This window comes from Marmota marmota, unplaced genomic scaffold, assembly GCF_001458135.2.
Source record: "Marmota marmota marmota unplaced genomic scaffold, marMar, whole genome shotgun sequence".
NCBI classification, from domain to species: domain Eukaryota; kingdom Metazoa; phylum Chordata; class Mammalia; order Rodentia; family Sciuridae; genus Marmota; species Marmota marmota.
The window spans coordinates 22065322-22078927 of record NW_025999949.1 but is presented as its reverse complement, the minus strand read 5'-3'; the positions used below and the strand labels follow the sequence as shown (position 1 = coordinate 22078927).

General features: G+C 45.1%; 1 protein-coding gene across 2 annotated transcripts in view; it reads right to left on the bottom strand.

Annotated features, from left to right (window-relative positions):
* Positions 1–4190, bottom strand: part of Fer1l6 (fer-1 like family member 6) — a 133697-nt gene extending 129507 nt beyond the window's left edge. Inside the window, exon 1 of one of the 2 annotated variants that reach the window (XM_015486290.2) lies at positions 3977–4190. The gene's annotated coding sequence lies outside the window, so the exon portion shown is untranslated. The remainder of the gene's footprint in view (positions 1–3976) is intronic. The other variant, XM_048802091.1, reaches the window with a different exon arrangement.
* Between the last annotated feature and the right edge of the window lie 9416 nt (positions 4191–13606).

Genomic DNA, 13606 nt, shown 5'->3' with positions numbered 1-13606 from the left:
CCTCAGTCTAAAGAGGAGAAACTCTCTTGAAGAGGTCAGGCTGCTTGCCCAAGGTCATGGTAAACAGTGAATATAGGCAGGCCTCAGACCCAGCAGCCAGTCAAGCACAACAATGCAGAGAGATAACTCAAAGACTCCCCTGAACACCAGGAGGAGGGTGTGGTCAGAAAGTTCTCATCTTTGGCCAGCTCAGAGCCACACCCTGTCTCAGTTCCTTGGCCTGGTCCCTCACTCAGCTCTGCTTGGACTACCATCTCATGCCCATCTCTGACCATGTCCAGTCTGTATACAGAAGTCAGACCAAAGCTTTCTGTACGTTAACCTGTAGCCCCCAAATCTTCCTCTCTACATTCATGATAGAAGACCTTCTTTGGGAACTTTTCCAGAATTAAAATAGACCCACAAACTTCCTATTGAGAGAAGCAAAATCAAATCTGAGAAAATAACCTCTCTGGCTGCAATTGATGCCTGGATGCCTGTTCTAGTGGGGGTCACTTGCACAGCTGCTTCATTTCTCTGAGGTTCTAGAAGGTAACTACATGTGAAAGGTTATGCAGTCTTCTGGAAGTGTGCAGCATCTCAGAGCTGGAAGGGCTCCTAAACATGCCTTTATATGCATTAATCTTGAATATCTCTGCAGAATCCAGTTCCTTCCTAAGCATGTAACTATTTAGGTCACAGTTTTTTCAAAGTATATAGTTAGCAAGGTGTGGGAGATACCTGAGGGCTTTGTACATGATAGGTGCTTTGCACATGATGGTGCTTGCTAAGATTTGAATGTGTTTCTCAAAGTTCATGTGTTGAAAACTTGATGCCCAAATTTATATGTTAATGGTATTTGGAGGTGAGGCTTCTGGGAGGTAATTAGGATTAAATGAAATCATGAGGGTGGGACCCCCTATGTTGGCATTTGTGGTTTATAGGACAAGGAAAAGAGATCTGAGTTAGCGTGTTTCTCTCTCCTACCACATGATGCCCTCTGCCATGTTATGATGCAGCAAGTAGGCCCTCGCCAGATGTTGACACCTTGGTATTGGACTTCCTGGCCTCTAGAACCATGAGTTCTCTGTGAATAAACCTGCATTCATAGAATAAACCTCTATTTCTAAAATCTACCTAGTCTCAGATATTTTGTTGTAGCAACAGAATATTGACTAATTCATGAAGTATTTATTTAGTCAAATATATAAGACTCTCAGAATAGCCAGCCGGAGTGTCATGGTCTCCAGTGATGAAGAACTCAAATCCTTTCAACATTATGAGCTGATGTCCACAGAGAGCCCCAAAACATTCAACAGGGGGGAAATGAGGCTTTTTATTAGTTTCTCCAAGAGAAAAAAATCAGAATGAATCATAACAATATTTTGCAATTTTGATCAAGAGGAGATGAAATAATAGGGTCATTTCCTCATTATCTTTTCGCAAAATGACTAGAGAAACGAGAGTGAGCTAAGGTAGAAATTGAAAATGAAGTTCCAGATATACGACCTGAGAGGAACTGTCTATCAATCTCAAGTCTAGGGGTGTGCCTGAGTGTTCAGGGGTATAAGGGAGAGAATGGAGCTCAAGAAGGGCACAGGTAGCCTGATCTGGACACCACCCCTCCTACCTCCTTCAACCTGAGAGGGTCCATTTTTGTCTATTTTATGTGTTGAGGAATTGGAGTAACAACTGAATAAACTTAGGTCTTTTATGTTTGACCACCAATCAAGACCCATTTATTCATTGGACAATTGGTGAAACTGAAGCCCAGAGAACAGAAGGAACAAACCCAAGTTCACACATGAGCTTATGGGCAGGGCTGGGACCTCTGCACACCCACTTACCCTGTGTGCACCTGTCAGGATGCAAGCCACAGCCATCCTCTCCAAGTCCAGGCCAGGCTAAGGGCGAACAGGCATCTCACATCCCATTCATTCAAAAACTGCCTTTTTCTTTCCACAGAACTTTACTTCAGAATTCCTGTGCATTACATAATATGCTCCACCCAAATTCAAAATGGTAGCCTCATTACTTTTCTCTATGTTCTTAAAAAATATAAAAGGAAATTCAAATCTGTTAAAATCAAAACTCACTAGATTTTGGAAATTAATGCCTGTAAGTCTTTCAAAGATGACCTGCAAAGGAGCCTACCTAGTTGATATGTGTGAGTTCCTTAATAACTTATGCAACCAAGAGGTGGGAAAATCTACTTCACTCCAGCTGATGAAATCCAAGAGGAAAAACTTTAATTAGAGCAGTCGAATGAGCCTCTCTAAGTCAGTTAAACCCTGAATTAGGAAGATAAAACCCAGTGCAATTACTCACAAACAGCTTCCAGCCATCCATGCAACAGAAATGATCTCAAAAAGAAAAAAAAAATCCCCACTAGAAATGGATTGCTCCCTTTTGCACTGATGTGCTGCACAGAAGGACAGGAAGCTCCTGTGCAGGCTAACATCCCTCAGCAGGCATTTGGGGGAGCCTCAGTAGAACCACATCATCCTGAATGAATTCCTCTAAGGGAAATGTACAAGGTCCCAGAAACAAATGTTTCTCAGTTGCTGAGGCAGAGCTGGGATTTGAGCCTCTTGGATAGGAGGAGGAAGCTCTCACACTCCCATGGACTTCTCCAGGAGTAACCACCCTTGAAATGTCAGCCTCAGCTCAGGGTCAAAGTGTACTGCGTCCCAATCATGCAGAGTGTCCCAGATCTGTCCCTCCCAGGCTCATCTTGGAAACACCAAAGAGAAGGGGTCCAAAGTTATGCCTATCGTCGGGGGACTCAGAAAAGATTTGCTATTGCCAGTGCTAATCGACTCACAAATGCACAAACAAGAGGGAAGACCTAAATGGTTCCCAGTCTGTGACAGGAGCCAAATAGGAAGAAGATCCCATATTACAGAAATGCAAAACACCACTCTCCACACCTGCTGGAGATCCCCATTCACAGAGCAGCGTGTGCCATACACAGGAGACATGGAGAAGCATGAAGCCATGACTCAGACCTGGTCATGCAGGGCCTTGCCCTCCTCTGTGAACTTTGCCACGTATGAAACCCTGAGAGAGAAGGGGGGCTGGCAAATATTACCAGCAGACTGGCTCAGACACAGGCTCGGGTCTAACTTTGGCCTCAAGCACTTATCCTCTGCGTGACCTGGAGCAAACTGCATAACCTCTCTGTGCTTCATTTCTTCATCTTAAATTGGATATCATATGGTACCTGCCTCCTACAGTACTGAGGAATGTGTGTGTATACAGGTAAAGCCCTTACAATGTGAAGAAAATAGCTACTATTATTCTTACTTCAAGACAAGAAAACTAAGGTTCAGAGAGGTTGGACCACTTACTCAGAGTCACCCAGCTACAAACTGGCCAAGCTGGGTACCTCCTTACTCTTCCATAAATGCTTTGCCTTCTTGCCCACACTGAAATTGACTTTATACGGTTACCCATTGTCTAGTGTACATTTGATTGAATATAGTCATTTATTTTATTCTCATTGTTCAAAGTGCTCCAGGATGGTTGTGGTAGCTGCCCTTCACTGAGCAGGTACAGGGGGCCGTGCTCTGCGCTCCCAGCTCTGCAGACATTGTTTTCACTGGACCCTCCCCATGGCCACCCAAGGGAGGTGCTCAATCTCCCTTTCAGAAGAGGAAATTGAGGTCCAGAAGGTTTGGAGTTACCTGAGGTCTCACAGCCATAAACAACAGAGGTGCAGTCAAAGCCTGACCCTCCAGATCTCCACTCTAGGCTCCCTCCTAAATATCCATCCAGGGCACTCAACCTGAGCTCAGAGAAGTTTAGGAACCAACCTTCAGCCACACAGCAGCCTGACACCCAAGCTCAGTCTTTCTGTGCTGTTTGCATCCTCATCCTCGGTGGCCCAGCTCTCTAAGGACAAGCAGAGGAGGAGCATGGCCAAGGGTTTCCAACAGCTTGGCCTGTGACAGAGCAAGGGCCGAGCTCAGCAATGAGAAGCAGCAACAGACCTCACCTTGACCAGCAGGTCGTGGGTGGGCACAGGACTGCCCACGCTTCCCAGACCAGTGGAGCTGAGCCCAGCAGGAGGAAAGGTATCCAGCACTTGTCTTGGAAGGAGAAAAGATCCCCTCGGGAGCCCAGTGACCTGGGTACCAGGCACCTGGCTGCCCCCACCCACAGGGTGGGTTGCCTCCCAGGAAGTACCCTTCCTGAGTGTGCCTGCCTGGCAGCTCCCTATCTCTGTTTGAAATTGCTCTTGGCTGCCAGAGACCAAGACTCCAATCAGCAAACAGAGGCTCAGAGGAGGGCCTGAGAGGAGGGGCACCGTGTTTCCTCCCAAGTCAGGTAACCACAGGCACATGGAGACTCAAAAGAAGGCTGGGGTGCAGCTCAGTGGCAGAGCACTTGCCTAGTACACGTGAGGCCCTGGACCTGGATTCGACCCCAGCACAAGGAAGGAAGGAAGGAAGGAAGGAAGGAAGGAAGGAAGGAAGAAAATCTCAATAAGACCTAGCTCCAGAAGGTGCCCAGGCCCTGGCTGGGTCCAGCCACATCCAACCATCACACTGAGGTTTTGATCCTCTTCAGGACCCTGCTCATCTGTCATAAGTTTCACTGTTCATTTCAGTGCTTCATTCTGGGCCAGCCCAAGCTGCCTTTAGAAGTATTATCCTATCTGAGCCCCTCAGCAGCCCTCAAAGGTGGGTACTGTTACTGTGCCCCATGTGCAGATGACCAGACTGAGCCCTGGAGAGGTTGGTAAGTGCTGGGCCTTGCACTGAGATGGCCCGACCCAGGAACCTGTGCTTTCAGGCTCCCCGGCCTACTGCCTCCCCATGGTGACATTTCTCTGGGACCTGTGTTTTATGTCATTTCAAAGAGGTCAAGTTCATCAGGGAGAAACATGGATAGAATAAAAAGAAGGCACTTGGGGCAGGTGAAATGCCTCTCGACTCAGCACTGCAGTGGGTTGAGTGGTGGTCCCCCAAAGAGAAATCCACATCTGGACCTGTGTTTGCAGATGTAATTAAGGATCTCATGATGAGATCACCCTGAATTAATTGCCTACTGGGACCTGAATCCAAAGACAAGTGTCCTTGTAAGAGCCATAGAAGGAGAAGCCACACAGAGGAGAAGGTCACGTGAACATGCAAATAGAGACTGGAGTGATACAGCCACAAGCCTAGGAACACTAGAGCCACCAGATTCTGGAAGAGGCAGGAAGGATTCTCCCCTGGAGCCCTCACAGGATGTGCTGCCAGCAGCTTATACAGTTACCTGTATATTACAGACTTTTCCAGAACTGTGAGAGGACACATCGCTGCCATGTTTGTGGCCATTGGCTCTAGGGAACCATCACCCCCCACCTTGTCAGTTCCCCCAGCTCTTCTTGATGTTGCTAAGGAAACAGAGATGTCTCCGGTTGACCCCATCAGGTGCCTTTCTGGGACTGAAGAGGGCCTCACAGTGGGTCCTGGGGTGGAGGCCTGTGGGTCACCAATGGTAAGAGTGACTGAGGGGCTGAGCACCCAAGAAGAAGGGGGCCTGCAGGGGAGGACCATACAAGGACGGCCCTTCATGAGCAGCCTGGGCCACCCAGGCCATGTGGCTGGTAAAAAGCACCTCAGAGAAAGGGGCTGTGGCTCAGGTCCCAGAGTACGCCTCCTCCCACTTTCCGTCATGGCAGATTTGCTCCAGTCAGAATCTCAGACAGTGCGGGATAACTGCACCCAAATCTCATAGGTTAGAGATGGGGAAGCAATTACTGACCAGGTGAGGGCTCTGAGCCTCAGCTACCTGGCCCTGCCACAGATGACCCCTCACCCAGGACCCTCTCGAGAGAACCAAGAAGCCTCCTGCCTCCTGCCCTTGTCTGGTCTGTTCTCGAAATTCACAAAGAAAGATCCCGGGGCATCTCCTAAGAGAGCTCAGGGGCACCGGGGCCCACAGCAGTCTCCACCTAAAGCACCTCAAATCTTCCTCCTAGAGTTTATTGTTTATTTCTCCCTTTTTTTTTCTAGAATAATACCCAGACCTCGAGACTCATCTGGCTGCAAGGTAGATAGTCAGAAATAAATGATTGTTTGCAGCAGATCTTAGAGAAATTTCAAGCAGACGATGCTCTAGAGTCATCCCTGCTTCATTCTGTGTGGTCCTCACCATGACCACAACGTGGCTCGCTCTGCTTGGGCCACACAACCTTCCTTCAGCGACAGCAGAACACACCCTGGTCCAGGCTCTGCACATGCTCCACTCTGTGTCTGAAGTACACGTGCCCCAACGCGGCTCTCTGCCTGGGTACCACCACCCCAGCCTCCAAGGGTCACTTAACATCACATGCTCAGAAGGCCTTCTCGGACAGCCCGTCTCAGCAGGTCCCCAGCTCTAAGCTCTCCAAGGACCAGTGATTTCTCCTCCTCATCATTCAGTTTGTGATTTTATTTTTGTGTGATTTTTTTCATTAGTGTTCACTTTCACCATTAGCCATGAATCAGATCCCCCATGATTCCCAGCACGCATTTTATGCAACACACATGTAATTCATCCCTTGGGTCATTCCACAAGTATTTATTGAGCAAAACACTGAGCTGATACAAGAAATATACAAATAAGGAAGGGGGGTGGGGAACGCCAGTCTTCAGGAATTGGAACCAAATATAAGGGTGACACTCGGCTCTGAGAGAAAACCCAGCTACCGATCACCTTCCCTTCTTTGCTTTCTTTGCACCTTAACCATGTAGCGTCGCTAGAACTCCCCCAAAGGGAGAAGCGATGAGCTGGAAAAACTCAGAGCAGTCAAGAAGGTACACAGCTCTGGGAAATTAACTTTGGTGGGAAGGGTGATGCTGTACAATCAGGGTTTGGGAATTATCAACACAATTAGCTTCAGAATTATTTTTAAAAAGCAAAAGAGAACATATTGTAAAGCGAGGTTGTGAGACTCTCCCCCACTTTGGAAAAAATAACGTCCTCACCCCAAAGCTGCTACTTGGGATCCAGACACAGTGCAGATCACAGTGACAGAAGCCACACAAGGCCCTCCCCCATGCTCTCTGCCTCCTGCCAGAGGGAACACATCTCAGTGACTCCCATCATGAACCCACACACAGCCTTAGTCTCCGCCCGTTTCCTTGGAGAGCGCACAGTTGTTATCATTCAGCAAACATTTACTGAGTACCTGTTAGAGGCCCGGCACCTTGCATGGGAGGTGGGAAAAACTCAACAATGATGCACAAGACAAGGTCTTGGGGTCCAGGAGCACATGGCTTCTAGCAGCTGATGCGCTTGAAAAGGCTTCAGTCACCCATAATGACAATCCTCCATATTTCTAGAATGCTTTCTAGGGTACAGAGAGTTTTCATTTGTGGTTGCGCCAAAACAGCCACACGAGGTAGCAAGGACATGTCCCCCCAGTGAATACAGCAACTGTTTGGGACTTAGAAGCATTGAATGAACTACTCTGTCTGACAAGAACCAGGAGAGGAGGCCAGGAGAATGTGTGCTCAGCTCTCCAGCTCTGGGAGAAGAACTAACTGACAGCCCCAGCTACAGTGTCTCCAGGCCACCCCTGTGTCACACTGAGGCCACACTTCAGTGGGCTACTCCCAGCTAATGACTAACCACAGCAAGCAAACAATTCGAGCCCCTTCCTGTGAGACACAGGACTCCTCTAATGGGTGACTTGGGACATAAGTCTCTCCATCCACCTACAGGAAACTATCTGAGGAGATTCCCCCCACCAAGTTCCCCTTCCAGCCTCCTGTCCATCATAACTGTCAGACCTGCATCATGGTCTGAAGACTTGCTGAGTCTCCCTTCTTGCAGTTGATCCTTCCAATATTTTTCCCGAATAAATCTCTGGCACACTAATGCTTGTCTTGGCATCTGCTTTTCTCAGAGGACCTGGCTTGACAGTATCTAATACAGATCTTGTGATTCACAAATAGAATTTCTACCAATAAAGAGGCTCCATTTTGAAATACATTTGAAAAATGTAGGGACAAATCCAGTCTCACAGGACTCCTTAGATTCGATTCAATCTGCTAATGTGTAATAAGATTCCTCAAAAGTACAAAAATACCACAGAATGTAGTGGTCCCCAAACTGGTTTGATAATAAAAAATTTTATTGGGTCCTCTAATTCAGTTGGAGACCGGAGCCTTAGAATGCTACCTTTGCACAGACCATGATATGAGAACCGTTGCTAAGTCTCACTGTGGGACAAACACATACACCTGTCTTCTCCATGGCACTGCTAAAGATTCTTACAACTATGGTTTCCTGTTCTCTTCTCTTGCTAGGTTCAAATGAATGTGCACTACAACTGCTGAAAATGGGCAGGAAAAGTGACCAGGCAGCCCATGAGCAAGTCAATCTTCCCTTGAAGAACAGGAAATGAATTCTCCTTTATATTCACACTTGGCTCCTATTTTAGAAAACGAGATGCTTTTGAATATTTAAAATAGGAATCATTTTCAAGAGACAGTATGCTGAAAAAGCTTTTAAAAATAACTAATTGATTCTAAATTGTTTACAAATTTTAATGCTGAGTATATTAACTGTGGAAACTATTCAGTGAATTCTTGTTAAAAACGATTGCACTGAATGTCAAAGGTCAGTGACTGGATCTCAACTCCTGGTCATGAGTCAACATTCGAATGAAACTATGGGTCTCATGAGGCCAGGCATTCTCTAGCTCTTCCATAAATTCCCTGGAACTGCAAAAGCTCAACCTGAGCCAGATGAGGTGGCAATCCCAGTGGCCCAGGAAGCTGAAGCAGATGGATCACAAGTTCAAAGCCAGCCTCAGCAACTTAGTGAGGCTCTAAGCAACTCAGTGAGACCTTGTCTCAAAATAAAATATAAAAAAGGACTGGAGATGTGGCTCAGTGGTTAAATATCCCTGGCTTCAATCCCAGGTACCAATACAAAACAAAACAACAACAACAAACTCAACCTGTGTGAAACTTACTGAGAAAATGCATTTCCAGGTGTCCCTGGGTAAAAAGTTAAGTGAGAGTCATTGAAAGAGTAAATGAGGGTCCTCTTAGGGACAAGAGACCTAAAATGAGCCCCTCTGGAATTCAGGGATCCCAAACTCCCTGGGTTCCATTTCCCTCTCCTTAAGAAGCCCAACAATAAGAAGTGTTCTCGGTAAGAAGGAGAACTAATGCTGTTCACCAACTACCACGTCATAAGCAGACTGTAATGGGCATTCCACAAATTATGTGTCATTTAGGCTTTGCAATCCCAAAGGTTAGTAGATCTATTATCCCTATTTCTGGTTAAACGAAGAAACAGAGACCTGGAGCAACAATGTCACTGGGACAAGATCACAGAGATTGCACAAGGCACTTCCTGCATGTAATTCTTAAACACTAGAACTTTTTGATGCGGCCTACAAACTTCTTTGATATTAGAAAAATATGTAAGTATATCATAGAAAAATTGAAGCAACTTTATTATTACTGGGACTGGGAATATAGCTTGGTGGTAGAGCACTTCCCTAGTAAGCATGAGGCCCTGGGTTCAATTCTCAGCACCACTCATGCAAAAAAGATCATTATTACTAAATATTTGTTGATCTCAATGTGGGAGTGGCTACTTGGATGCAGACATTTGTCAAATTCATCAAAATATACAGTTAAAATAAATTCATTTTATTATATGTAAACTATGTAAACTATAACTCAATTAAATTGCTTTAAAACTGAAAAAAAAATATTTGTTGAAAAGTGTGTGTGTGTGTGTGTGTGTGTGTGGTGTTTTACTGACCAATTACCTATACTAAGTCATGCATATACGCAAAGGAACCATAAATAATTAAGTTTCTCTCCTAAAGTTGCTAATATTCTAGATGTGAAAGTAAAAAGCAATTAGGAAAGCAACGTGTTACATAAAAGATAGGAGATGGTACGTGCCTCCTATCTGCTTCCCAGCCTGGCTGTCAAGGGCACCGGGACTCTTTGGGGACCTCTGCTCATCCCTATAACCACAGGACTGCAACACCAGGCTGAGGTGGGCTGTGATCCCCAGAGCGCTCTTCTCAGGAGTAAGGCTATTCTGGCTCCATGTGACCAATCCATGGGCCCAGCTGATTGGTCCATGGGTCCACCAGAGGTCTAGGAGGTCACAAAAGTGATGACAATATCTAGTTATATGGATAAAAGGATTCAAATTCAAGTGGGAGAGAGCTGAGAAGATGGTAACAGGGGCAGAAGCCCAGAACTCACACAGGTAAAAGCAACCTGCTGGGGCCCCAAAGAGAAATGGCAACAGGGCTACTTCCTTTTATGAGTTATGAGCCAACAAAAGTGACCCGGTATAAAAGGAAGACAGTACAATTAGTTGGTGGTGGTAGCAGAATTCAAAGCAGAGTCGAAATAGCTGAGCTTTCATAATGATCAAACAATAAAGTGCTAGGGGAAGCCTGATGTCCACTGGGGACCTCTGTTTTTATTTCATGCTCAAAATAACTTTATAAGGTAGCTACTATTTATTATCCCTATTTTACAGAGGAAGAAAGAAACACTCTAAGAATTTAAATGACTTGCCCAGGATCAACCAGCCTGCAGGTGGTGGAGACAAGACTTGACTCTAAAACCTAGCTTCTTGACCTCTGAACTTTTCTGTTTTACTATCCATCGTTCAATGTATCCATAGAACTCACTTCCACTAGTGAGGGTGATCTGTGTATTATTTTGTTACATGCAATCTAAAAGAAACCAAATCACTGTTAAACACTGCACAACACAGGGAAATCATCACTGAAACTGGCTACAGAAGAAGTCTCTTTCTAGAAAGTAGCATCATGTTGTAGTCCTCATTCAATTACTGTTGTACAGCGAAGGTGGATATTTGGATTCCACTCGACTACAATATTCTGATCAACAGAGAGTGCCTCCAAAAGTCCTAACCCTCACCCTCAATTTCTTCCCAAGCAGACTGAGAGCTCTTTTACAGGATTTTTCTTGCCCTTCTCAACCAGCCAGCGTAGCCATCCAATCAATATTATATAGCAGGTGTTTAATTTTTTAAAAAAAAATAAGATTGTACATTGAAGAAAGCTTAGCAAATCAATCCAACTCCACTCTGTAGATAGACTGAGGGCCTGATCAGCCCAAGGCATGTAGCTCAGCTTCAGATAAAACTTGGAGTGAAACCCATGACCTCTGCTTCACTATCCAGGGCTGCTTTTATTCTAGTACATGGTCTTTCTTGATGAATCAAATAGCACTTTTAAAAAAATTGTTAATTGGAATAGTCTGTTTTCCTGGCTTACAGAATCAGGACAGAGGGGACATATGTTTTAGCAGCTAAGTGTCTTGCATCTGGATCGTCACTGAGCAGGTATGAGAAATGGTGCAGGGGTGGGTCTGCTCTCTGAGCCAAGTATTAATAAATATTAACTTTTGTCAGTTGTCGGTTGCTCCCTGAAGAACTACTTGGGAAGGGCGTGACGCTGTGGTCCATTATCAAGGTGTGCTCTGGGCATGGCAAGAGAGGAGCTACACTGTATGCTTGTGACTCAATACTGAATACTACACATCTTTTGTTTTATGGATAGTCTTAACACCTGGAGGGCTAGAAAATGTCAGATCATTGGGTCCAAGAGATCAAGATATCACGGTAACCTTATTTTGCCTGAAAAACTTCAGTACTATTTATTTTTTTAAACATCAGGTTTCAATCACCTTTTATCTAAAAATGTCAATGCACTTTCCCAGACTCAGGGTAATGTCTTATCTAACTCAGTAGATAATGCTAAAGGGCCTTACAAAACCTTTAGTGAAAAAGCAGGGTGCCATACTGAGATGGACTGCTCTTCAAATCCTCCCCAGGCCCTGGTCTTCTCAATAAATGGTGGACCACCATTTGGGTTTCTGTCTTAAAACAACTGAGATGGTCCAGAGCAATTTCAAAGCACATGGACAGCTCACACAAGGCACCCTTGATGTCACGCATTCTACTATAATAGCAGTTCCCAAGGGACACAGCCCATGACCACCTCTGACCGACAGGCTGTCTGTCCTTCCATCCTAGTCCACGGGGTTATTTGTGTCCTTCCACACTCTGTTGATATTATACAGCTGTTTGTGAGACTCTTGTCAAGTGACACACAAATCGTTTAGAAGTCCCAGGCCCTACTTGGAGACTCTGCTTTGGAAGAATATTTTTTTTTCCCGAGGTGTTCTCTCTCTCTTCCCCATCCCCTTCCTCCCCACCCTCTCTTGCCTTAGCCAGTTTTGAGGATTTTTTAACTTCATCCTCTGTTTTTCCTTTGTTGGTCCACTTTCCTCTGCATCCTCACCTCTACAGACATGAGGGCAGAAGAAATTGAAATTGGTATAAACATTTTTATAATTGGTTTGTGGCTCTTGCCATATTTTTCATGAAGCAGAGTTTAAACCGTTAAATAAAAGCATTTACATTCCTCCTGGCTTTAATTGCCATATGCTTTCTGTCTTCCATTACCATGGATACGTGCCATGTTTTGGGAGCAGGTGTTCATGAGCCTGAACTTGACTGAGCCCAAGCATCTGCCCCTCACCAGTGAGTCTGCCCCAGGAGTCAACAGTGACTCACCCACACTCCGTTTCTGAGGGTATCACTGATCATAAGACCAGTCTAGAGCCAGAGTGTAGGGAGTCGTTTGCCAGTGTTGAAACTGGGCATGGGTCCTATTGTTCCTGTTTTGTTTTGTTTCTAATTTTTTTTAACATTTGAATCAGTAGAGATTACACATGTCAGTTCAATTTTTCTCTTATGATGAACCTAGAATATCTTATTATGCCAAAAGGTAAGAAAGTGTTCAAACAATGTCAAGGAAAAGTCCAAACAAAACAAAACAAAAAGTTAAAAAAAAAAAAACAGAGCCACACTGAAGGGGCTCCCTCTGGCAAAATATGGGACAATTTGAGCATCAAAATAATGACAAGAAAGGATTATAACACCTTACAGAAATATAATCCATAAACTTATGCTGATCTAAAATGGAAAGGAAAAATCTTTCTTTTTTTGTAGGAAATATATATATTTTTTAATTTAAAAATATATACATATATACATATATATTTTTTTGAAAAAACATTTCAATCTCCCTTTTGCAACCTCCATGGTGATCATTAACTAGCTAGGAACCATCAATGGAGGTTCTGTGCAGCCCCACACTTGAGAAAGAGCAGGCATTGTCTCTGTAGCTCACTTTCTGGAAGAGCTCTCCTGCCATGGCCTTTGGTGGTGGTGGTAGCTGGCATGGGGACGCAAGGCTTCATCTCCCTGTCCCTGAACAACTGCACTTTTGTCCTTATAATCCCAGTTTTCTTTTCCCACTGAAGATGTTTGTCCAGTAAGGGAATTTCAGTTCAACCAAGAGGGGCCCTGCACCCCAACCCCCAGCCAGCCTCACAGTAGACACCCTCCCGCACCCCACAAACAGGAGATAAAGATGAAAGAGACCTGACCCCTGGTCACCTCCAAGCCTCCTGGGAAGGAGCTATGGCCGGGGTAAAGGTCAACCACTGACCTAGTAGTTTAGGTGGGGCCACCAAACCCTGGCTGCACAGGAGGGAAGCTTCCTGGCATCTTATTAGTCCCCAGATTCACAACTGCCCACTAACATACAATAAAAAATATTGCAAAA